This window comes from Pleurodeles waltl, chromosome 3_1, assembly GCF_031143425.1.
Source record: "Pleurodeles waltl isolate 20211129_DDA chromosome 3_1, aPleWal1.hap1.20221129, whole genome shotgun sequence".
Lineage (NCBI taxonomy): Eukaryota > Metazoa > Chordata > Amphibia > Caudata > Salamandridae > Pleurodeles > Pleurodeles waltl.
The window spans coordinates 84998579-85025963 of NC_090440.1; the positions used below are offsets into that span (position 1 = coordinate 84998579).

Genomic DNA, 27385 nt, shown 5'->3' on the forward strand with positions numbered 1-27385 from the left:
TTCTCCCAACCTCCTTTACTTTTAGAAATTACTGAAACATCTTTCCCAGGTGCGCATCCCCACTGTTTGGTTAAAGGTTGGGTGGGGACATCTCAGCTTCCTCCCATAAACAATGTATGCCAAGATACCCCATGGTATAGCCCTTTGGGCAGTGCTTAATTTGTGCCAGTGTTTTCCGGTGCACAGCACCATTTTTTTATTTTATTTATATATATATATATATATACACACACACACACATATATACACATATATATACACACACACACACATATACATACACACACACATACTTAAAAAATAAAAATAAAAAAAAACACTGCCACTTATTTATGTTGATTAAGTTTGATTACAAATGTGAAGCCTCTTGGTGGCCCTTCACTTGGGCTCCTCACCCACTCCTGCAGACCATGCCAAGGACCTCAGGATCATACTGGACACCAAATTCTCAATGAGCAGACAGGTCAACGCTGCTGCATCATCATGCTTCCACATCCTGCAAATGCTGTTCAATATTTTCATGTGGAACCCACTTGACACCAGCTGAACAGTCACCCAGCTCATATCACAAGTAGACTGGACTACGGAAATGCCCTCTACTTCGTTATCCCAGCCCATGTTCTACACCAACTCCAAACCACCAAGAACGCCGCCAGACTCATCCTGAACAGCCCACGAAACAATCACATTTCTCCATAACTCAATCTCCGCTGGCTCCAAGCCCAAGAAAGATTTAAGTTCAAGATACTCACACAGCTACAAAGCTCTCCACCACACTGACACAGCATACCTCAACCCAGTGGAGTAATAAAACTTGAGGGGGGCACCCTGCAAAGGACAATCAGGGCCCCTCCCTTCAGACTTACTCAGGAGCTCTCAGGCCCAGGCACGGTGCTAAGGGGGCCCCCAGCACCGCAGGGGCCTTTGTTATGCCACTGTCTCAACCACCACCTCAACTTCCACCAAACCACCAGAAACCTTCGACCTGTGTCCCAGGCAAGAGCCCAGCTTCCTAGCATCAAGAAGACCAGAAGCAGAGGGCGCTCCTTCTCGTACCTCGCAGTCAAGACCTAGAACGACCTCCAGTAACACCTCATTCACCACCCCCTTTCCCTCATGGACTTCCGAAGGAACCTCAAGACATGGCTCTTCTAGGCGAAACAAGTATGATCTCTTCTCCCCCCTCAGGCCTGCATACCCTCACGAGTGATTAGCCACACTCCTCAAATCCACATAACATATGGAGGCTCTCTCTGCCTATTTTTGAAGGACAGCGCAGGCATTTAGCAATTCGTTGTTTCAGAAAATAATAAAACTCGTACTTCCACGCCATCCCTACAGCTTGTGGTGACCTGCAATAATCAAAATGTCACACTTATATAAGTGTGATAGTTAGTAGGTAAAGCTGTTGGCAGCATTGGCAGATCCTGCATACAGGCACATCTAATTTTGCAAATAAAAACACAGTTTTGGCTCCTACTGTAGATTGGGGGCCCTCAAGAGCCCTCATGACTAAAGGAGACACAGGAGGAGACGCTAACAGAGACACATGACGACGAGGCGCTAACAGAGACACAGGACGACGAGGCGCTAACAGAGACATAGGACGACGAGGCGCTAACAGAGACACAGGACGACGAGGCGCTAACAGAGACACAGGACGACGAGGCGCTAACAGAGACACAGAATTTGTTGCGAAAGCTCAAAAAATGGTGTGAGCTCTATGTGCCTGGACTCACGTCTCTAAAGCCAGGTAAATAGACTTCTTAAAAAAAAAAAAAAACAATTGCAATGGAATCAAACTCTCTCACAATCATTACTTTATTTACACAGAGGAGAATGCAACTGCCTTGTCTTTTCAGCACATGATGTTTCTCTGTGACATATGGAGACATTTACTCGCCTATGGGAGATACAAATACAGAGCATATGTAATGGGTGGTGGTAGTAAGGGAAACCCATTATTGCTAGACTTGCGGGGGGGGTTAGGGTAAATCATCACTGAGTGACTACGGGGAGTCATGCAGAGCATATTATTGTACTGACTGTCAGCAGAGGATACCGGCATACAATGATAATTTATTTACCAAAAGCGAGTGTCATCTTTGGAGAAAGCACGTATCTTCAGAAAATAAACAATACTAAAAATTAAAGTTTGGTATTTAAGGGATGGAATTTGTTTTAACAAAATATCAAACTGATGAGTGTGGTAATAAGTTTATGGGCAAAAACGACACCTGGCATTTTACAGGACAAGAGAAGTCTATACTTGGAAATAAAAGCTGATGTTTGGGCGGGAACAAAATGAGCGCATTTCTAAAATGTTTCACACTGATTAGGAGGCAGGCATGTGATTTATTTTATAGTCTAATTGTGTTGGTCACGTGTTATGTTCGTGACTATTGCAGAACTCATCCTGGTACATGTCACAGTTCAGGTGGATCACTGATGCATTTCTTACTCAGGTGTACTGCTTTCTTATTGATACTTACTGGAGTAATAAATTCCTGCTGTTGAACCTGCAAGACCTGTCTAACCAGAAGGGTAGCTCTACTAAAATATGAGACAGCCAGATCTGCATTTAAAAAATATATATGTTTTAGCACTTTAAACTCATAGGCGCATTATACAACAGAAACACTCTACAGAGAAGGGTGGATTGGAAATGAAGAAAAATAGAAGATACGAGTATCATTTATGCTGTTCAAAAATGATAGGGGGCTGTATCAAACCACACATCCAGATTGGGGGCGCGGGTGGAGAACCTCACTTTGTACAGATCAGGGAGGGGATGTATGCCCCCATCTATTTGGAAGTTTTAAGGATCATTTACTGGTTGAAAGAAAGGTGGTTTGAAGCTCTTATATCTGCAGGTTTATTTTGATTGGTGCCTACTACTTCCATCAATGTAAAGAGGAGCACTGATTTGGCATGGCTACTTTGCTCCACCAATCCTGGCTAGTTTACTCATCAATTCCAAACGAAACAAAAAGATGATTTAAGGGTAGAAGAATGCACCCTTCGGGAAACTAGATTTCACTTTGTATGTGCTATCTGAGGACAACAACGTTGAGTCTACCTGTGGGATGATAATCCCAAGGCGGTCACAAGTGGCGGGGTGATGGGGTGCAGCCGCAACCAATTTGCTGCTCCGCTGTCAGCAAGACCTCCACTTGCGCTAATTACTCTTTTTTAAAGGGACGATAGTAAGGGCTGGCCACGAGCTTGTGCTTTCATCCTTAGGGGGAAACTGTATGTTAATCCAGGCATATTTAAACATTTCACTTCACAAATGCTCCTGGAAAGAGGAGGAGGGGATAATGTTGATGAGATCCGAAGAGCTGGGGTAGACAATGGAGTGAGAGGCCAGGGGCAAGGTCATGCATCACACATTGTTTATTCGGAGGTGTATGTTGTGGGTCCATACAGACTGGTGGAGCTCTTTGAGCTGTTGCATCATCTTGGTTTTTTTTCCCCTTTCAAAGATCCTGATGGGCAGTGGGAGGATAGATCTGAGAAGATATTAACCAGGATGGCATATTTCTTATGTTTTTATTTACTCTGCAATAAACTGTCATTCAGTGGTTTAAACCAGATTTCTGCGGCATTCCATATGGTTTGGGATCTTATCTCGATTCCAAAGTAGTTTCTAGCACCTTCTACCCCCGACTAGCAAATTCTTTTCCTTGCACAAACAATTCACTGAAACACCTTCTTAAGGCCAGACAATTCCCAGATGTGGCACGGAGAATGGCAATCCAAGGGGATTCCACTCCTGGAGCTCAGTTTATTCAGCCATTGTGGTGTTTTTTGTGTTTCTCTGAAGACGAGTGAAATCTTTAACAGCCCACTGAACAATGAAGCTAGGCTTTCAACATCCCTGAAGGGCAGGCTGATCCAATCAGGTGGTCTTCTACTTTTGAATTCCTGGGTGCCCTTCTAGTCCTGAGGTGATGAGCCTGCTGCTTTCACCTCCGGTCTCTTGGACCCTGTGTGTGCTATCCCCAGGAAAGGGAGCCCTGGCTGCAGGAGAATGGGAGTGGAGGTCCACCTGGTACAGGGAAAGTCTAAGCTAAACAGAGAAGAGTAGATCTCTTTTCCAACCTACAAAGTTTTTCAAAGGGCTAGGGAGTGGCACAGGGAGCTGGAATGTCCAGCACAACAGAACAGTTACCATTTAACACAAAGGACGCAATCAATCCTCACCCAGTGAGCATGTTCCCTGTCAATACACATGCCAGAAATGACAGAGGCCTAAGTAACCCAAATAAAGCTGGTAAGCAACCTTTCTCAAGGGCTACAGACACCCTTTTCTATTGATTTATGCTGTCACCAGGGTCAGTCTGCCACAGCCTTTTAGAGAAGAGAGTAGCCACTCTCTGGAAATGAGGATGCACTTTACATCCGTTGTGACCCCCATATTGCATGCATGCAAACAGAGAGACCATATGATCATGACGGTCATGTCCGTCAATGATCGAGATATTTTGTTGTGAGTTTATTTTAACAGCATTTTATTAGCACATTATTTTAGCCATAGGTCTGCAGCTTGTGCCCTTTAGCCTAGAAAACAATTCATTATTCGTTTAGCAGAAGCTTCAGTTTGCAGTTATGTTTTTATTCTTTTATCTGTTGTTCGTTCTGCTTATAAATTGCTTTAATTTTTTAGCACAACATTTTCATTCTGTGCTTTGTTCAAGGCTGTACATGATAATTTTGTCGGTACAAAGCAGATCATATTCCCTGTCATTTCATGGAAACATGCGTGTTTTTACGTTAGGGCTGTTTTCTTAGAAGAACCAGATTTTTTAGTTCAAAACATGTCTCTGCCTCCTATACGTTAGAATTCCAGTCAGAAGTTACCAATGCATGCTGTTCGCTTCATTTCCCCTGTCTGCTGAGACTAGACATCTTTTCCGCCTACATGGGAGAAGACTCTCAGCAGACCAACAGCCCCTTTCGCTACTATCACACTCAGGTGTGGGGGGGTACCTTCTCAGGGGTCCTGAAGGGCGGATTAGGGCTAACACTGCTGATCTCTAGTATAGAACCTTAGTGGTGTAGGTAGGAATTCTAAAACCTAGCATTGTGTCACTATGGTGGGACTTCTCTCTTTTCACTTTGTTTGTCACCGCTCTATTATTATGTTTCATTACCCTTATCATTGCAGTACATGCCTTTCTATCTAGAATGCAGCTGGTTCAACAAAATTCATTGAACCAATTCATGCTTCTGTTTGGCTTTGCATGTGTAGGACGAATGTAACAGAGAAAAGGGCAAGATCCGTTTCAACACGATTTCCATGAGAAATTAGAATGTCATCTCTATTCTTGGGTACTGGTGAGGTATTGCTAGTTGGCCGGAAGGGTTTTGGCCGTCAGTTTTCACACGCTGTGGAATTGGACTCTGTTCCTCACAATCCAGTGGTGCTGCTGCCTGAAAGCAGCAGTCTCATTGTTATGAGAGCCAACATGACATGGTGCCCAATGTATATGTGTGTCAATATATATATACACACACACACAGAGTCCCTATCTCAGCACATGTAACGGAAAGTTGAACTGTTAAAACAAAAAATCCACCATGCTTTGTTCTCTTAAATGTAGTTTAAAAACATACCAAGTTCAACACATCTGTTTAAAAATAGCAGTGCTTTTAGTTGTTTCTGAGCTAAAGTGCACATTAATATGTGGAATACACAGACGTGATTTATAAAAGCACAAAACAAGAGAAAAGTTTACATTTCTGCACCATTATTTTAACTTGCTTTTGGAAAAAAGGCTTGTTCCATTTTAAGTGAGGCAGAGTAAAAGCTCACAGTATTATTGTGAAGTCATTGTTAGTTGCATATGCCAGTTAGTTGCCAAATATTTTTCTAAGGACTTGTGTGCTGTAATGGAACAAAAATGCAAATAATGTAAACATCCTCTAAATAGTATCAAATTGCGTACACAATTTTGACCACGCCTTTTACAAAGTGAAGCATCAAACCTGGACAAGCCATCAAACAATGAGTCTGTGCCTCTTGGACAGGGCCACAGAAATCATGCAGCAGTGCTGACTAAATTATGTAGCAAGAAACACCTAATTATGAGGCATAATGAGACATTATGCGATAGCATTACTTCATTATTTTGTCATTTTTACACAGGTTAACACTGTCTAGGCAAAGGGTTCAACTCATCAGTACAAGACCCAAACACAGCAATAATGTTGAGAAGTAAACTCTCCTCAGATAGGTGCAAAATATACGTTTATTGGAGACACCAACCGGAGCAGGCAGCCTCATGAAAGCCCACATCAACTGACAATTACAGAACTCTAGCCTACTAGAGTCCTCAATTACTTAGTCAGGTTCAGTTATCACAACAACAGAAAAGGTAAATCACAACGCATAAGCAACAGAACGGTGACCTGTCAACCTTTGTGAAGGAACTTCCACTGCACAGCAACACATAGTGCAGTGTTTTAGTAACTTTTGATACATTTGAGCTAGAAGCATTTTTTTGTTCAAAATCAGATTTTGCAGCGGATAACAGATTATATGGCAAACATGCAAAATTCATGATTACGCAAAAAAAAAAAAAGCTTACAGCCACAAAAACATAATTTCAGTGGCCTTGATCTTCGGTAGTTAACTTAATCTCTGCTCACATTTACTGGAGTCCAGGTGCCATAGGAGCCTAGGTCTGCTGCACTAAATACCTCCTTGCACTCCTAGGGCAGCATTAAGTAAGAGCTTGTACTGCCCCTGCAGCACGCACGGCAACATAAGCCTTTAAATCAGATTTACTATGCCACGCAAAGCCACCATGCATACATCTGCGTGGCTTGGTAAATCTAAACTGATACATGGCATGCACAAGTCTCTGCCTTGCATTACTCTGCGATGGGAAGGCGTTCCATGAGAGGAGTTTAGGCGTTCCCATGCATCCACCCATGTATTTTAATCGTATTCCCACATGTACTAAGAATAATAATCTGGGGAATGTGTCAAAATGCCAACAGCACAGCAGCATAATGCGGAGAAATATGTTTACTTCTCCCGGTTATTTCCTCATTGTAGGTATGCTGCATTCTGTTGCACACATAGAAAGATGAGAATGTCTCAGAGGATTGTTTTTGTGCAAACGCACTCCTGCCTGTAACGCAGGCACCACTGCACCATGGCGTAAGGGTCCCTGCGTTGGCGCTAGGCAGCACTCAGTGTGCCAGCGCGGAGAGAGCAGTAATGTGCCATATTTTAGTAAATAGGAGGTCATTTGAGGGAGTGCAGCGAGTTGTTGCTGGGCCCTCGTGACTCGCTGGCAGCTGCCTCCCTGCATGCGGTTACACATGGATGAAGCGGGAAGGTGGCGACGCCATGTTGGCACCGTGTTGCTGCTGCAGATGGACGCTTCTCCGGGGGCCTGCGACCCCTGCACGCGCACAGTCTCGCCATTTTCTGCTGCGTCACTATGAAGGCCCCTCGGTCTCGGGTTATCTGCACAGATGCTAAACCCCCTCTTGGCTGCGGTGCGCCCTGCAGGCTGCTGAAGGCCTGGGCCTGCACGGCGCACGCACACGTGTTGTTGATTCCAGACAAGAGCCCCCTGCACAACACACTGAAACGTGAGCCTTCGAGTGAGTCAGCACGTCTGCTGCCTGGGCTGGAGCCGGCCAAATTACAGCCGGCCCTCCCATCCTCACGGCAGGATGGATGCTGGCCCAGGCCCCGGGCCTGACTCACGCCACGCGCCCGGCCAGGGCCGGAAAACGACAGCAGCAGCTCAGGGGGTTGTGTTTGGCCAGGGTGGAGGCGGTCACAGTATGCAGCCGCGGTGCATGCTGGGTATTTATTGGCAGAGACGAATCACCAGGGAGGGAGAAGCCGATGTGACAGCCAACAACATGAAGGAAACAAGAAAGAGCTGTCCAACCAGAACAGTTTATTTACAAAGTGATTATCCTGAGATTTCCGATATTGAGTCCATCCTCCTGGACCTCAGCTGGGCTGGCGTGCCACAGAAACGACAACCAGTCTATGCCCAGCTTCACTGGCTGCAGGGGCCCTTTCCGCCAGTAAACCATCCGTGGTTTGTGCAAACTAAATCTTGCAGAAATCCGGATTACTGGATTTTGCAAACTGTGCACATGTGTTTTTTCCTCCGCTTTTCACATTAGTCTTGCTAGAGGTGGTTGCGAGCTACTGAAAGCTCGAGCCAGGCGCTAGCCTAAAGCCTGGTCCTGGCTCAGCTCGAGGTCGTTGGATCCTCGAGCCCATAACGAGCCGATCTTTCACATGGCTTCCGCTGGCCTTCCTCCCTCTACCCCAGATGTGGTGGCACGTCAGAGATGCCGCCTTTGGAGTCTCTCTGTGGTTCAGGACAAATCACAATCTTCATGTCCATCGAAACAATCAATTTAAACTCGTGTAATGAAACTGGAGCTCATTCGTGTGAAGCGCTTCGATACCTTCGGGTCGAGTTCGAACAAAGCCTTTACATAAGGAAAGACAGATACCCATTTAATGACAATATAAAATGATAAAAGAAAACTTGGAATAATCTCAGTTTTCTATCTTAAATTGTGTGATCGTAGCTACATATGTTATTTCACCAAAACGTATTTTTCCACACAATGGCAAATGAAAACACCTTTGAATGTGTGAGTGCAGAGTATCGGTTGTATAAAATCCTATTGTGTTCGATGTAATCTGTTATTTTGCTCTATAATAATCTGAGCAATGTACAGGGTTACATGACAACTGTCTTGCATCATAGTTCACTGACGGTTCATATTTAAAGAATATCACTTTTAATAAAGCGCTATAATCTGACATATTAACGTCAAAGCCTAGGGTTGCCACGAGGGGGGTGGTAGGCATCCAAGTTTCCTTGTTGTAGACCATGATGCAGAGGTAGAAGGCAGTGGGTTCCCTGTCACTAACCATTTTGTAGTACCCGAGACTAGCAACCGGGGCGCCCTCTGCTGCAGACGATGGTTAAGTGCCTGGATCTGTTAATCAAAACGCCCTAGAGGGCAAGTGATGTAATGCAAAATGATGGGGCCACCCCACAGAGTGTGAGGAGGAACCCCAAAGTCTTTCGTTTCTGACGGATATTGATTGCCCTGGAGCTGAACGAGGCCCAATAATGGTTGAGGGCCACCCTGTGCCAAACGGCCGCAGGGACCCGTGTTACGCTCCTGAGCTTGGCAGCCAGACTCATCCTCAACCTCCCACACAAAATTTGCATCACACCACACCTTGGGGAGCTCCGCTGGTTTCAGATACACAAATGTTCTCATTTCAAACTCCTCACATTCAAGGTACCTCACAACTTAGGCTGCACCTCCTTGAACAGTTACATCTCCTTCCATCAAGCACCCAGACACCTCCACAAGATTCATACTTGCACACGCCCCACACATACAGAGAATCAGCTCAGGAGGACAGGCATTCTCTTACATCACTCCTAAAGCATGGAATGATCTCCCGCTCCATCAGAGCCTCCTTCCTCTTCCTGAATTTCGCAAGAACCTGAAAATCTGGCTTTTCAATTACCCAACCTACCATAAGCAAGGCTACGTACACACGCACACACTCACAGCCAGGATACCAAGCAATAGTGTGCTTTACAAATGCACAGGAAAGTTACGGCCAGCTCCCATGTCTACTGCCACATCACCAAGGGGTCACAGGAGAGGGAGCCTGTGTCCCTCAACGCCAATGCCCTCTCACAATTGTTTTGCATGGAAGCCGACTAGGAGGAAAGGAAAAAGGCTATTTGCCCCCCCCCCCAACCTGTTTGGTGGAAGGGTGTATGCAGACCTGTCAACTCACCCACATTCAGGATTGTTGACCTGCACGCCCTGGCAATTGGCATTAAAATTGGGTAAACCACTGTGGTGCAATTGCTATGTAAATGATTCCCAGCTGAGCAAGAGCTTTGAGCTAGCTCTCTGGCTCGCTCACTGACCCACACTTTCCAAGTCGTGACACAAACTCTGCTCCTCACTATTAGATTGTGTGTTTTGTGATCTGGGCAGCACAAAAGCAGTTGCCATTCACAGAGCTGGGCTAGTTTGATAGACAATTGCCTTTTTAGGAGTGCTAGCTCTTACTGGATTGAGAACAAGTATGAACTTTTCATTTGTTTCTTAGCATGAATGGTATTACACCAACAACTTCTGGATAAAATTATGTTGCAATTTTATTGGATAGGTTGGGTTAACTTAGACGATCCACGATAAATCTAGAGCTGTCCTGTTGGTGTTATCAACACCAGTGCACTAAGATACTTCACAACGCATGCACAGGTTGCCATCCTCTTCTTTCCTATTGCTTTATGCTCCTGCCAAGTCAGAGTGATGCCCAGGCCAGTCTCCAGAGTTGCTCAGGATTCCAACAGCCCCTTGATGGATTGAGAAGCACAGTCATTTCATCCCAGGCCTCGTATGACAAATTCACATTTTGGCTCCAAGATCCACTATCAGGAGACCCATGTAGTGGTTTAAAGCTGACCCTTCATAAACTCGCTTTTAGCCTCCCCCCTAACACCATGGAGTCAATATAATAAAGGGGAACCTGCAACCTCCAAAGGTGGTCCTTCAAGATCAACAGCAGGCATCCATCTAGCAGGGGAGCAAAACTAGAATGAGGCACCCCCTCTCAATGTGGCTACCAGCATTTAATTTTTTCTCCAAACATCCTGCAATTTTCTTTCCCTTGGTGTGCGAGGCCAATGTGCTCAAATAAAGCACGGTGGTTGATTGTGTCTGGCGGCACACAGTTTCCACCTGTGTTTGACAGCAGGCCCTTGTCCTTGGTGGTGTGTACTGGGGCTTCACAGCTACCTTTTTGGTAAATAAGATAGGTTAAATAATTGTTTTGTTTGTTGCCTTTACTAATATGGATTTTTGGATACGTCCTGGACTTTAGGGTTTGGTCAGATATATATTTATACATACACTCGGATTTCATTACCGCAGATGGGTGAAATGGTTAATGATTCTTTACAAATAGTACATATCTTGTGCCTGTTCCCAAAGCATGTTGGAGGCTGGGTCGGTTTGTAATTTTACTGCATGTGGCGCAGAGGTTAAGTTACCATGGGACCCATCTCATGAGACATCCCATTTGTTAAACATGCCACGCCTCCCTCCCTTTTGTTTGGAGTGCCAGTGACTTGGAGTAACATGAGAGCTGTGTGTGCTGCTATAACACAGTAATACCGGGAACTGGATTCTGTGCTCATGGAGTGCAAGATGCTTCACAGTGCGGCGTATCCTGGAGTTCACAAGAAGTCCATGTGCCAGAGATCACGTGTGCGTCAGCAACTCTCAGAGTGACAAAGACCAAAGTAAAGTCAACAACATGGCACTTTGAGGTATTAGTACAGTTTATCGTGGGGCAGCTGAGTTTGATATCCGTTATCAAAATGTTCAAATATTGAACGAGCTGCACCATTATACTCAGGAAAAGTCAGGCATGTTTTCTAAATGGCGCTTATGAAATCCGTTTTACCGCAGAGGGTACACAGAATATCTATCGTTGGGAAGGGCCTCAATTTTCAACTTATGTTCTTTAAAGGCATGGAATGCTATAAAAGTCTGGTGAAAATTAACTAATGTTCAACGTTTCCAAATAGTAATTAAGCGAAAATCCACTATCCATTGCCCCACCGGATTGTTAAACTATATTTTCTCAAACATGGTATTCAACTAACCTGGTTTAAAACCAACTATTTCTCAATACATGTCAAAAAGTCACTAAGGAACCTTCTCTCAAACTCAGTTAAGTGCTGTTTAAAATGCATAATTTTTCAAACATTTGCACCACGGGAAGCCTCCGCTCCAAGCCACGCCGAGGGGGTTAAGAGAAATGCCACCCACATTTCAGTCGTGAAAAGAGGACAGGTTTGTGTGTGTCCCAGGGGACCTACTGACCGTCTTTGACAGAAAGTTAGACACAGCTCGCCAGACCTGCAGGAGACCTCTGCACTGCATGCTGTGGAAATGCAGCACGAAATGTAAACAAGTCAGGCTAGTGAGGGAATAGCCACACCCAGCCCTAGGTGCGGGAGGTGTACCTGCACACACCCACTGAGATCCGGAGCCCTGCAGCGGCCTGAGGCTCCTCGTCACCGATAAACAGGACCTGGGTGGCCCCTACCCGCCCACAACACACGCACCTCCCTGCCTTCATCCACTCACAAGTGCCTTGTGTCGGAAACATGCTCCACCCAGTCAGTGTGGCGCTACATTCCCCAAAACCGAACTTCGTGGAACGTGCACATTAAGGCGCTAAAGTGTCCGCCAAGACAACCGTGACCCCTAACAAATAACCGAGGCCCGCCAGTTCACAGTGTAATGCACGAAAATAATACCCGGTCCCTTGAAACCCCTGGTGTAGATGAGTCACTATTCACCTAGCTAGGACCCATTCCAAGGCACTGTGTATACGAAAATCGAGGGTTTCCCCTCCTCTAAACATCACACGCTCCAGTGCTGGACCACCGATGGGATGCTCAGGTCATCCTCACTTGGTGTTGCCCCCATTTCCGACCATAGCTGAATCCGCTGCTTCCGGCGCCGCCATATACAGAAAGTCTGCGCCAGTGCAAATAAATTGCAACATTTTGCCGCCTATGTAACTTGATATGGAACTAACATTTTTTTGCCAGTGTCAAATTTACATACAATTTTTGCACTACGCGAAAAACACCACCATGGTTTGAGGAACCTTTGCTAAACATTCATAAAAAATTTTTGCTCATAAATTATTCCAACTACTGCCAGAGAGATTTAAGACCTTATTCCATCAAGAATCATTAAAAACATTTTTTTAAAAAATACATTTACACAGTGTTTGCTAATAATCTAATAAAACAGGACAGGTTGCCCCACAGTCCCATCTTTCCCATTTTGAAAAGTGGAGTAAACAATGCCAACTCATTTATTTCCATGTCTGCTTCTTTCTGTGCACATGCACCAACAGTGGTGCAAATGCATTAGCCCCACGTTTTTGCACAGGTGCAAAGTTTTTGTACTGGAGCCACTGGGCTCCATTCTCTAGTCGTGACCTTCCTCAATCAGTTAAATTTGTATAGCGTTCTCGTCACCCATGGGGGCATAAAGGCGCTTTCTGACTACCTCACTCTCCTGGAGGTGCGGCCTCCAGTCTTGCACAGCCCTGCGTAACATCGGTTTATCCCGTTGCAGGACATGCACAGAACTGTGAATGCATCATGTATCAGTTCCAATGCAAGTCAGCAACAACCCTGGCTCCAAGAACTCCATCCTGGGCTGCAGGACACCTGCGCTACCAGTCCCAGGGCTTCACGTGCACACTAGATGTAGAGCTTCCCGCTGTCCACCTGCCCCACTTCCGGCCTCCCTCCCATCTGTCCCCTGGATTGTATCAGAATGTCCCTTCTCCGACTCCTTCCCTGCACCGCGCCCTCCTCATTGGCTCACCCCGAGGTCCTCTCAAGAGGTTTTTATAAAATGAGGCAGTATGTGCATTCTGCGTTAAAAAAAATAGGCTATAAGGCTCTTAGACAAGCAATCCCGAGAGGGACCCCATGAAACATTCCAATAATTTAAAGAGTTTTGGAAGCGCTTAAGGCTACCTACGGGTCTTTGGATATCGGTTCGAGCCTTCCTTCCAAAAACAATGTTTAAAAAGATTTTGAAAATGTTATGAAGCCGTGCCTTTTTATAGCACCGTTTCCCCAGCACATTGGCTAAAAAAAAGTTGTTGACATAATCCTGAACCGCAGTTTGACACATACCCCGGTCATTTCACAAAAAGTTAGCAGTTAGTAGGGATGTATTTTTTTGTACAAGGCAGACATCTTTGATGGTTGAAGTCGCTTGCACTGGTGCTCAACCTGCAATCTCGGAAAAGTGGGCCAAGTACAACCCCCAGCCCCGCCACGTTTTCCAGGTCCATGCGTGATGTGCTGCCTCAGTCCAGTTTATTTTTGCTTTGAATTCTGGGACTTGTAGTCTTGTTTCTTCCATTATAAAATGGGGCTGTAGGTCCCAGAGTTAAAAAGATAAATACATGGCCTGGAATATCACCACACATATGGACCTGGTAAACTTAGCAACTATGAACCCCCTCCACATTGGACTCTCAGGGTAGCGAGGACGAGTAGTCACAGGCTTCTCAGGGAAGTAGCACAGGACTCACCAGCGAAACAGAAACAATAAATAAATGTCCACCCCAGGGTTTATCTTTAAAGTACTTTCTTTTTACTTAAATCGCACCACAGAACTAAATACTACACGTTTCAGTTGGACTGGCAAATACAGGGTTGTGTTTCGAGTTACTATCTTTCGTAAGCGATACAAGACACTTTACTACACTCTCTTCGAACCCTGGCAACCCTAATCGTTATAGTTTCTCCTAGTGCTTTAAATGGGCAGGTACCTTCCGGTACGGAGTACCTGCACTTCTTTAATTTGAAAGGGAGAGAACCTGCACTTCTCAGCACTGCTGCAATACATTTAATGGGACAGTACTGGTACTTCTCAGAAGCAAACAGGTACTCGGAATAATGAGTACCTGCACTTCTAGATTTCCATTCAAAGCACGGTTTCTCCTATTCGGTTGGCAGAGGCATGAATTGGCACAGGAGCAGATCACGTCACTTACCAGCAGGGGTTAGACGCGGCACTCGGATCAATAGTTCATAACAGGTATCAATTGGGTCAAAAAGTCTCAAGTCCTTGTGCTTGCTTTCTCAGCACCGGTCATAATCCCGCCATCTTGAGTGGTGACGCAGACACAACAGACGTTCCTGGGCTTCATGGCCACTGGACGTGCTCAACACGGCTGGACCAGGCATAGACGTGTCTTCTTCAACAGTTGCCCCTGTCCCAGCAGTCCTACAGCGAGGTAGCTGCAGGTTCCTAGGCTGACCAGCACCCCCTCCCCCTTAAGTGGGTAAACCGCTCCCACCTCCTTGGTGTCAGCCAATGGACACAATTACACTTATGGTTGTGAAACCTTTGGGCACTTCACACCAGTACCACATACAGAGACAAAGATCATTCCTGGTTTCGCTCTCGAGTAGTCCGTTTCTCCGAATGTCTCTCCTGCGGTGAACAAGCTGGTCCCCTCCTGGAAGTCTTTTCTACCACAGGGTCAGGCACACAGTCTCTCTTTCAGCAAGCAAGCAGACTTACAGACCCAAAACAGATCCTCAGCTCCTCCAGCAGAAAGTGCAGACGTCAGGTGATGTCTCCTCAACTGGCACAGATTGGCTTTCAGCCAGGCACCAACCCATCAAGTTCTCTGTGGAGCACTTCCTTCCTTGGTCCCGAAGAACTTGCATGTGGAGCAAAGTGGGGTTGTTTGAACCCAATTTATAATAAATTTTTCAGACAGGTGATTTCCATCTACTGTTTCATTCTTCAAAGCTGAGCTGGGCTAGTTCTCTTTCAAGTGGCCTTTCCCGACTGCTCTCTAGGCACAGCCTTGGTGCAAAGCAATGCTTCTCACAGCAGGTCCCACTTGGCCTCCTCCAAGGAAGGTGTAAGCAAAACACGGGCACACTGAAGTGTGAGATCTAGCATCTGGGTGTCATGAAGCTTATGTCCCTCTAAAGCAGTGGTTTTCAAACTTTTTAAAATGCCCCACCTTCAGAATTTCCCACAATTATTATATTAAGTTGGCAATGTTTAAGTATGTCTAGACTTATCTAAACACTTAAGTTCTGTTACCTTTTTAAAAATGCAATGAATATTTTTCTGCTTTAAACATAGCACTGTTATCTGCATAATGCTTCTTCTGGTCAGAGCACAAAGTACTACCACCACAGCTTTATGTGATGCACCCAGGACAGGGATAGTGTACACCATCTACTAGGAGGGTATGCGTGGTGCACCCCTACTGTTCACTTGAAACAACCTGTACCTCTCATTGTCATGGACAGGCCTAGGAGCCCATGCTAGATTAGTATGAGACCCGGGCCCAAAATAACATTCAGGATACCAGTTTCACATGCAGGTGGACGGTCTGGGCAGGGTGCACACATTTTCCATCCCAGGACCCCTTTTTCGGTCTGCCTTCACCTTCCAAGTAGGCTCATCAGTCAAATAACAGGACTGGGACTTTACAAATAAATTATTGCCAAAGGAATTTACACAAATCCCTCAGTATCATGCTTTAAATAACAAAGGTACTGCTTAAGTTATACACAACAGGCCAGCTACATGGATCTTAGAGGCCCGACCCTCAACAGTAATAAAATGCGACTAACAAAGAGAGATATGGAACGGGCACCATAGTGGCAAGCAAGTGCCCCCTGGCACCCATGAAATGATGCCTCAGGAGAATGTGTCCCATATCAGCATTACAGTCAGCCCATTTTTGTCATCATTTTTGGCAGTCTGTAAATTAAACTAACTGCTCTCAAATATCAGTCTTACGTCTTTGGCAAAAGCACCCTACTGCCCTTAAAACAACTGATTTCCTGAATGCGGCATTTTGCCCTGGAATACACTCTTAATTTTTAGAACATAGACTTTTTATTCCCAAATATTTGCTTGACATGCTCATTAAGTAGTCTCACTGACAAACTATTATCTTATTTTAATAATCCCAGTTGCCCACATACCACCATCATATGCCTGGGTTTGTCATCACCTGTCCAACAGCTAGTTCGCCTGTCCATGTACTGCCTTATATGTCCATGTGTACATATATGTAAGGCATGACTAACAGAATGAAACACAGATTGTCACCGCATATGTATACAACACATTCTGCAGCTAGTATAAAACTGCAGCGTATCTGGCAGTCTGGAGAGGACATTCCAAAAAGAGACAAATGTGGACCACCGACCAGAATATGATAAATGTGTTTAACAAGTGACAAGCCCAATGCACGCCAGAGGTATCCTGTTCATTATAGGTATAGCAACCAGACGCCAGGGAGGGTCCATCACTAAATACTGAGAAGGACACCGTACCCCAGGGATGCCACTGTATGACAGCAAACGCCTGCTTGTCACATACAAGGGTTGCCCGCCAGATGCCAGGCTCACAGCCACACAAAAAAACATGGATAGTCATGTACCACCTGGGAGTCCAGTGAATCAGGTAGAGAGCGGTAAAACGCTTCTACAGTGAGTAGGCATGCACCTATATATCCAGAGTTGCAATGTCGAGGTAAACCGTGCTCAAAGTCTGCAAGAAAGAACAAACTGATGTACTTTTTCCATATCACTGTGGACAGCTGCCTGCAACTGCAGGCAGGGTATGTTGAGTTAGAAGCATCTGCCCTGCGCGCACCGGTCCAAAGATGAAAACTATACAAGTGGCCTGGACAGCCGAAGACGTAACACAGGCAGAGTGCGATAGCCCCAGGTGGAAAAGGGACCATCTTTTCCAAGTTGAGCAAAGATGCAGAAGCGCCAATATTACTCTAAGAACTTCTCAATGATGGCTGGGACAACTCCAAAAAGAAGAATCCAAAGAGCAGTATAGAAACCACAAGCATCGGAAGGCCTGCCACTTACCTTGTATGCTTCTGTTACACCACAAGCATCGACAGGCCTGTCACTGAACTTGTAAGCATCTCTCACACTGCAAGCATCGGTAGGCCTGCCACTGCAAGCTTCTCTTACATGCACCCCAAGCATCAGTAGGCATCCCACTGAACCTGTAAGCTTCTCTTACACCACAAGCATTGATAGACCTACCACTGAACCAGTAATCTTCTCTTACACGAGAAGCATCGGTAGGCCTGCCACTGTAAGCTTCTCTTACATACACCCCAAGCATCAGTATGACTGCCACTGGAATCTTCTCTTACAGCACAAGCATCAACAGGACTGCCACTGAACTTGTAAGCTTCTCTTACAGCACAAGCATCAGTAGGCATCCCACTGAACCTGTAAGCTTCTCTCACACTGCAAGCATCGGTAGGCCTACCACTAAGCTTCTCTTACATACACCCCAAGCATCAGTATGACTGCCACTGGAATCTTCTCTTACAGCACAAGCATCAACAGGACTGCCACTGAACTTGTAAGCTTCTCTTACAGCACAAGCATCAGTAGGCATCCCACTGAACCTGTAAGCTTCTCTCACACTGCAAGCATCGGTAGGCCTACCACTAAGCTTCTCTTACATACACCCCAAGCATCAGTATGACTGCCACTGGAATCTTCTCTTACAGCACAAGCATCAACAGGACTGCCACCGAACTTGTAAGCTTCTCTTACAGCACAAGCATCAGTAGGCATCCCACTGAACCTGTAAGCTTCTCTTACACCACAAGCATTGATAGACCTACCACTGAACCAGTAATCTTCTCTTACACGAGAAGCATCGGTAGGCCTGCCACTGTAAGCTTCTCTTACATACACCCCAAGCATCAGTATGACTGCCACTGGAATCTTCTCTTACAGCACAAGCATCAACAGGACTGCCACTGAACTTGTAAGCTTCTCTTACAGCACAAGCATCAGTAGGCATCCCACTGAACCTGTAAGCTTCTCTCACACTGCAAGCATCGGTAGGCCTACCACTAAGCTTCTCTTACATACACCCCAAGCATCAGTATGACTGCCACTGGAATCTTCTCTTACAGCACAAGCATCAACAGGACTGCCACCGAACTTGTAAGCTTCTCTTACAGCACAAGCATCAGTAGGCATCCCACTGAACCTGTAAGCTTCTCTTACACCACAAGCATTGATAGACCTACCACTGAACCAGTAATCTTCTCTTACACGAGAAGCATCGGTAGGCCTGCCACTGTAAGCTTCTCTTACATACACCCCAAGCATCAGTATGACTGCCACTGGAATCTTCTCTTACAGCACAAGCATCAACAGGACTGCCACTGAACTTGTAAGCTTCTCTTACAGCACAAGCATCAGTAGGCATCCCACTGAACCTGTAAGCTTCTCTCACACTGCAAGCATCAGTAGGCCTACCACTAAGCTTCTCTTACATACACCCCAAGCATCAGTATGACTGCCACTGGAATCTTCTCTTACAGCACAAGCATCAACAGGACTGCCACTGAACTTGTAAGCTTCTCTTACAGCACAAGCATCAGTAGGCATCCCACTGAACCTGTAAGCTTCTCTCACACTGCAAGCATCGGTAGGCCTACCACTAAGCTTCTCTTACATACACCCCAAGCATCAGTATGACTGCCACTGGAATCTTCTCTTACAGCACAAGCATCAACAGGACTGCCACCGAACTTGTAAGCTTCTCTTACAGCACAAGCATCAGTAGGCATCCCACTGAACCTGTAAGCTTCTCTTACACCACAAGCATTGATAGACCTACCACTGAACCAGTAATCTTCTCTTACACGAGAAGCATCGGTAGGCCTGCCACTGAACCTTCTCTAACACCGCAAGCAGCGGTATGCCTGCCACTGTAAGCTTCTCTTACATGCACCGCAAGCATCGGTAGGCCTGCCACTGTAAGCTTCTCTTACATACACCCCAAGCATCAGTATGACTGCCACTGGAATCTTCTCTTACAGCACAAGCATCAGTAGGCCTTCCACTGAACCTGTAAGCTTCTCTCACACTGCAAGCATCGGTAGGCCTACCACTAAGCTTCTCTTACATACGCCCCAAGCATAGGTAGGCCTGCCACTGAACATGTAATCTTCTCTTACAACCCAAGCATCAGCAGGCCTGCCACTGAACCAGTAACCTTCTCTAACACCGCAAGCATCAGTATGCCTGCCACTGAACGTTTCTCTTACACCACAAGCATTGATAGACTTACTACTAAACCTATAAGCTTCTCTTACACCAGAAGCATTGGTAGGCCTGCCACTGAACTTGTAACTTTCTCTAATACCACAAGCATCTCTTACACCACAAGCATCAACAGGCCTGCCACTGAACGTGCAAGCTTCTCTTACACCACAAGCATTGGTAGGCCTACCACTGAACCTGTAAGCTTCTCTTACACCACAAGCACTGGTAGGCCTGCCACTGTAAGCTTCTCTTACACCACAACAGGGCAAAAATCATAAAAAAAAAGTGAGGGGTACTAACCATGTTTGGCAGTATGCAAGTGACATCATGGGGTGAGACATCACGGCGTATGGCATCGCATGTAGCATCACAGGAAGTGGCATCACAACCCATGACCTCACAAGAAATGACATCACGTGAAGTGACATTCAATCTTAAGGCCTTACACAGGTTTAGCTAGTCTAACCACAATTACATTTGAGCTCATTACAAGATTTAACAAAGGAGAATTTGCGTAACTTACACATTTATTCTTTAAAAACCCCGCCACAAAGAAATTGGAAACAAGGAAAAACTTAGCAATAAATATGATCTGCTTAATTGGTTGCAAAGTCTACATTTTAAAATATCTTATGGGGGTTAGGGCACCTGCTGCAGAGATCTTTGTGTGCGAAGTAAATCTCAGGGAATAATAATAATGGTAAAATAACTTTGGAGGGTAACGTTTTGCCGGAGTAACCTGTTTTTTCTCTAGTCCGAGTTTTGAATCAAAGTAGCGTAGTGGGTTAATGTGCCTGCTTCAAAGCACATCATCTAACTGCAAATGACAGATTTCTATTATATGCCGATAGGTTAGTGATTACTGATTTTAACACAGATCTTTGTTACTTGCAGTTCATAACTGGTCATTTTTCTAATATATCAAGCTATGGAGGACACGTGACTCCTAAACCTTGTAACCCTCACTGACTTATGTAACACATTTTGTACATTGATTTAAACATTTACAGGATTTATTGACAATGTATAATATGTACGTATGATGTAAAGTGCACTGACACCAGGGTAGGATAAGCAGAGCAATAAAATAAAACAAAACAGTGGTATTTAACTTATTTGTGCAAAAACTGAAACAGACCAACACATCTGACATTCTTACAGTGCATGAAAATCTCTTATAAACAGGGATTGAACAATATAATAAAGCATGCCTCTCAGGTATTTGTGGAGTGATAACAACAAGCTTTGTGCCTTTGTTTCCCCTTCTGTGCATTTGCATCTAGGTGTGAGGCTCAGAAAGCTCCCAGTCACCATAGTGGAACACAAGGAGGCCTGAAGGCCCCTTAAATTCTGCCTTTGTTATGGGCTCACTTGGAGTCTGAAACATGAAAGCCCCCTCGCAGCCTGCATGTTGCTGCTGAAAAACGAAAGCAGACAAGGAGCAAGCGCTGCTGAATGTGTCCTTGTGTCTGAAACTTACACTGGGACAAGTTCGGCGTATTTCAGTGGGGCCCATATCTTGCAGAGTGGAGAGCATCCACCCTGTGTAAAAAGTGGGTGTACCCCTGACTTGTGCCCTGCATCACAAGCATCAGTAGGCCACACTGGCAGTCCCTTCGCTATGGCGGAGGAGCGTTGTCCCAGTCAGCAGCAGGCGCTGCAAATCTTTTAACAACGAAAGGATAATAAACTAGTTTATGATCTTCTCGTGGGTCGGCATAAGGGATGACGAGCACTGAGGAGAGTGCACTGTGCACTCCTATCAGTGTGCATGTGTGTTTGGCCAGCAATCTCAGGCCAGCCAAACACACATGCGCACTGTGCTCTCTCCAGCCCAGCACTGTGTTGATCTCTCCAGGGCACAGCATGTCCATTTCATAGTCACTCCCCTCAGGCAAATGGCTGTGCCCCCGCCCCCTTCTCCCCAATCACTTCCTCTCCCCCTCCCCATGCTCCCCTCTTATCATGTTTTTTATCCCAGCTCCTTGCCACGCCTCCTTTCTACACGTCCTTACATGACCCCATACACTCTCCTCTCCCCATTTTAGCCAGGTGACTGTTAACAATCCCCGACCCTACCGGCGCCAGTCATTTAAACATTATTCACCCCTCAAGGATTCGCATGCCCCCACCACCGTATACCGCCTCACCCCCTTTCATGCCACGGACACTCCCCACTAATCACATCTCTTTGCTCCCCAGCTCCCTTTCATGCCACGGATACAGTCACTCCATTTACTGCCCTTCTCCATTTAGCTCCCCAATCGCTTCACCCCCCCCCCCCCCAACCCCCCAACCCAACCCCTCCACCCAACCCAACCCCTCAACCCAACCCAACCCCTCTCCTCACTCTCTTCATGCCACGGGTACTCCTCACATCCTTTTCCTCTATTTAACTGCCCAGCTCCCTGTTACTCCCCAGACACATCTCTATCACGGACACGGTCCCCCCCCCCACGTTTTCTCACCCCTTCTCCCCAATCGCTGCCCCACCCCCCCCATGTCACGGACACTCCCCACTAACCACATCACTTCACTCTTTCATTGCCCAGCTCCATATCACTCCCCCATGTACTCACTCTGTCTCATGCCACGGTCACTCCCCACATCCCTTCACACCCTGTCACTGCCCAGCTCCGTGATACTCCACAGACACCACCCCACACCGCTCTCCACCACTGCCACAGCGCACAGTCACTCCCCACTCTCACTCCCTCTCTCTCTCTCTCTCCCAATGCCTGCCCTCTCCCCCTACCTCGCCTCCCGGTGGGGCTGCGGCAGGGCCCGAGGGGTGAAGGGGGTCTCCGGCCTCGCTCCCTCCTCCTTTGTGGCAGTGCGGGCTCTGCAGCCTGCCTGCTCCCTCCGGTCACTTCCTGAAGCCGCTGCGCCTGTGCTGCCTGCGCTCCCTCCTCCTCCTCCCTTATCCCTGCTGGAGCCGCCGCTTCCGGCCCGGCCCCACTTCCCATCCCCATCCGTGACGTCCCCAGCCGGGAGCGGGGGGCCTGCCCGCAGCGGAGACCGGGGGATGGAGAGCCTCGGGGGTCTCGCTCCTCCGAGGGCGGCCACGTCCGCTCACCAGACCCTCACACCTCGGAAACATTGAAAATGACAGCTTGTGTGCTATATAGCGCTTCGTGCCGCACCCCAGTTCTAAGCGCTACCTATTAATAACGGACACTATTATTAAATTTAACGACCTCTCCAGACAAGAAAGGGCAATCCCGCCCCCAGACGGGCTGTCGCTCCACAGCAGAGTGTCTCTCTATGAGGATCACTCATTAATGGATAGGGTTGTCACATTTCACGTTTTTAGATTGTGCAAACTATGTATAAATAGTCTATATTCATTTTTAACACGCTTTTTCTGTTTTTGTTTACTTTAATTATTAGTGGTCAAAGGCAGCTGTGAGCACATTTTAAAGAGCTTTCTTCTTATATTTACTGTTTAAAGTATGTACTGATAAATTGAAAAAATACCGACTTTATGTGATATTTCTAATTTTTCTACTGACCCGGAGTCAAATTGCCGGTATAAAACCACCCAGGTGTCAGCCCTTTAAGTGTAGCAGGGTCTCACTCCTTGAAGGGAAGTCTCACATTGGACAGTCTCCCTCACAGTGACACGTGCCTCACACGCACCCTGGTGGTGAACGCATATCCAGGCCACTGGAATTATGCGGCAGAAGAGGAACAAGTTATGCACCAGGGTTAACTAAATTATGCAGCAAGAAAAGTCAATTTATGCATCGTAATGTGTAAATGGTATTCATTAGTTTGTCATTTATACACTTATTAACACTGTCTGGGCATAGATTGCACCTCATTAGTACCATTTTAACTCCCAAACAGAGTAATAAGCAACAGAAAGGTGAAGACTAGTCAACCTTGACAAAGGGCTTTTCAGAGCACTGCAACACCCGTCACTGCATTTTGTGTCATTTTTGAACCATTTGAGCTAGACATTTTTTTTTGTTATCTGCATATCATGCGGCGGATGATGGGTTATGTGGCAAATGCGGCAGACCCACAACTATATGAAAAAAACGCAACAGCCGCACAATCGCGTAAATCAAGGGGCCATTCCCATATCTAAGGGCAGCCTGATTATCCGGGACACTATCACGTTGTGGTGGTTCTCACTCACTTAAAGGAAGAAGTCTGAAATCCCAGTACAGTCTATGGCACTGGTTCTTAACCTTTTGACTTGTGTGGACCCCCACTTAATCATTACCGGAACTCAGTGGGGGGGGGGGGGGGGGGCACTGAATCATTTGAACTGCAAAGCAATACACAACAGATACAAAAACATTAATCAAGCAAATACACAAACAATGAAACATTTTATTTAACATACAAAAACAAAGATACAAAATCAACATTCTAATATGACTGTTGGTGGTTTACTATATTCAATTAAGGCCACTAATTGCACATTCCTGATTCCGTTTGATGCACTTCTCCCACAAATCATTCTATCAATCTGAGGATACTAATCACATTTTTAGCCTCCAATTTCAAATTCCTTCACATTTGTAGAATGTTTCAAAATTTTCTATTGGACATTTTACGTCTTTATACACAGTTTATTATTCTGTAAATATTGTTCCGTTTTATAAGCAATTGCAGACCCCCTGAGTAGGCTTCACGGACCTCCAGGGTCTCTGGACCACAGGTTAAGAACCACTGGACTATAGAACCCACCCTGGGAGAGTCTCACTCAGTAAAAAAAACTTTCACTCACCAGAGGAATTCTCGCAGAAGGACTCTTTGGTCTTTTTATTTCAAATGTTTCATTTAAAACATCTTTAGTAGGCCATAAAACCTTATAGTTCACATTTTCCAGTGTCCTAATTATATGTTCCACATTGCTTTAAAATGGGAAGGTACTCAGGATTATTTAGTACCCGCACTTCTTTGATTTGAACGTGAGAGTATTGGTACTCTGCAGTGGTGCAATAGTTTTAATGTGACAGTGCCTGCAAGTCTCATTTGTAAATGTGAACATTGTGATACTTAACTCATATTAACTTAATCCACCACTAGAAACTGGATGAAATGCTTCATCACTTTCCTCGGAGCAAAAGACTAACCTGACAACCAAGAAATTTACAACAGTAATTAATTACTGGGTTAACTACCAAGTTCGGATTAGAGAGTAGCATGCTACCCTCCATAACGTGCTTCAGCTCTTCTCTAGGGGCTGTAAACGTTGTATATATGCAATTACAAGACAATACAGTAGTGATCACCAAATTTGTATTTGAAGTTTGCCATCTTCTATGTCAAATGCCAGTTTCTGTAATCCCACTTCAGGTTGTGCCCCAAATTCTTTGAAGTTTTTTTGTACAGCATCTTTTGTCGGGCATGCTCCTCCTACACTAAAGAATGAAAAAATCAAATACCTAAAAAGGAATAATAAACAAAGCATAATGAAAGTAAAATTACTATATTTTTCTGACATTTTCCCAGGAATAACACATTAAAAGTACAATTACAAATGCAACTGTTCGTAACTTTAATGTAGGAAATCCAACTTTTCTGCATGGTCACCCCAGAATTTTCACTTTTTGTTGGACCCTTTATTTTTGCTGGCTTGGGATCTGTGTGCACGTTATTCATGTTAACCAGTAGTAAAGTGCCTGTGGCCCCTATTTAAACATGATTGTATAGACATACAACCAATTGGCATATTTAACTTGCCTATAACTCCCTACAATATGGTACAAAGTGTCTGCAGAGCCTGGAAATTCTATGTCACTAGTGGACTACAGCACCTGTTCTGTCATCCACAAACTTAGTTTTGGGCCCATCATTGTTGCCTGACTGTAACTGTGTAAAAACTGAAATCCAGCCCATCAAAATAAACCCTTTTGACGGTATAAAAACTCCCTTTTAAATACTAATGTCACCCATTGTAGGCCTTGTAGCCCATACGGCAGGGTGTATAGTATTAAAAGTAAGACTCGAAGAAGTGTAATGTTAGCACATCCCTGCAGTGACTAGTAAGCAAAAGCTATTTTCACTGTAGCAGTCCTACATGTCTTGTGTAGAAAACCAGAGTACAGATTAAAAATCTAATGCTGTTTCTTGGGAAAAAGACCAGCTAGAAAATAAGTGAACCACTATTTTTAATAATAATAATTGTATTATCCAATGTATTTTTTTGTAATAAATATGAAGGAAAAGTAACTCCTATAAAGTTAGCCTGTACCTGTCTGAACAGGCAGAAGGCTCATTGACATACGCCTCTGCCGGTGATTAGCCCAGAATCGGTGCAAAATGCCTCCCAGGCACAAACAATAGGTTGACCTGAGTGGGCAGACATGACTCCGCCAAACTACACAGAATATGCTGGGAGGGGACTGTGGGTATTGTTTTTGATACTACAGTGTCAAGTCCTATTTGAATGTCAAATCCTGCTTGACAGGTCTGCTGGGTTCATATATACCACTGGGACACACTTAAAAGGGGAGAGAGCAGGCTGCCAAGACAGTTCTTGTGGGTCCACTGTCTGGTTGCAAAGGGACTTTTAATGTTAGATACGGGAGGACACTAAGACTACAATACACTTCCCACAGACACCCTCAGAGCCCAACCTTAGTTTTGGCAAATACTTTCACCATCTTGCAAATGTCAAAAGTGGGTATGGTTGGCCCTAGGAACTTTTACCTCATGGTTAAGGCCTGTCCAGGAGTCATTCCCACCCACTAGCTCATGCCAGGCAGATATGTTACCCCTCTAGGCACCCACTTTAGAACACTTCTTGGACCTGAGGAAGCTCAGAAGACCTGGACCTGCTACCTGTGACATGGGAGAGGCCCTGAAGGTCTGGATCTGCTCTCTCTTGTACCCAGGACAAAGTAGTAAGTGTCATATGACTGACCCCTTGGTCAAACTACAGGGATGCAATAGGTACAAGAGGCCTTTTCCTTTCCTGGAAAAACCCAAATGATCAGTGGCAACTGGACCTGAACTGGAACCTGCTGTTGGCCTCTGACCTAGACCATGTGAGTCTGTAAGTGCCTCCACTGTTGTCCTGAGGGCTTTAGAAGTGTACTCCTGTGGTGGATTGAGTGAGAAGGTATAATTTTTAACCAGAACAAACCTGTTTGGTGTGTCCAACCCACGCTTCATCGCAGTCAGACTCAAATTGCACCTGGGTCCTGGTTTACTATGACCATTGGTTATCATTAGCACTTTGTGCTTAATTATCCAGTTCATTGGATAAAGCATGTCATTTAATTGATGCTAATGACAGAAATTTGCCCATACCATTTATTTCTTATAACTTATGTTATTATTTATACTAAAATTTTCAAATTTTGTTAGATATCTGCATCTAGACTGGCATATTATATTACAAATCTTAACTAAGCATTTCAAACTTTTGTAGCCTTTTGTTTGAAATATGTATCTTGAGCTATTTCATTTTCTTTGAAGATAATGTACTGTACAGTTGTAACACTTAGGAGGCAACACCTACATAAAAGTAGTTGTTTTGCTTTCTTTACCTGTGAAAACACATTTGTGTATTCTTATTGGTTTAACTTTAATGTTCTCCCGCATCAGGAAATCACAGCGTGCGGTAATCTATTTGATAAATATATGTGTGTAGGGAAATGCCTCCTTGGCATGGTTACTCCCTGACTTTTTGC

The 27385-nt window shown here is 45.3% G+C and overlaps 1 protein-coding gene across 4 annotated transcripts in view; it reads right to left on the reverse strand.

The window, feature by feature from the left end:
• CTTN (cortactin) overlaps positions 1 to 22661 on the reverse strand; it is a 195661-nt gene extending 173000 nt beyond the window's left edge. For all 4 annotated transcript variants that reach the window (XM_069221879.1, XM_069221877.1, XM_069221878.1 and 1 more), the window contains exon 1: positions 22486 to 22661. The gene's annotated coding sequence lies outside the window, so the exon portion shown is untranslated. The remainder of the gene's footprint in view (positions 1 to 22485) is intronic.
• Between the last annotated feature and the right edge of the window lie 4724 nt (positions 22662 to 27385).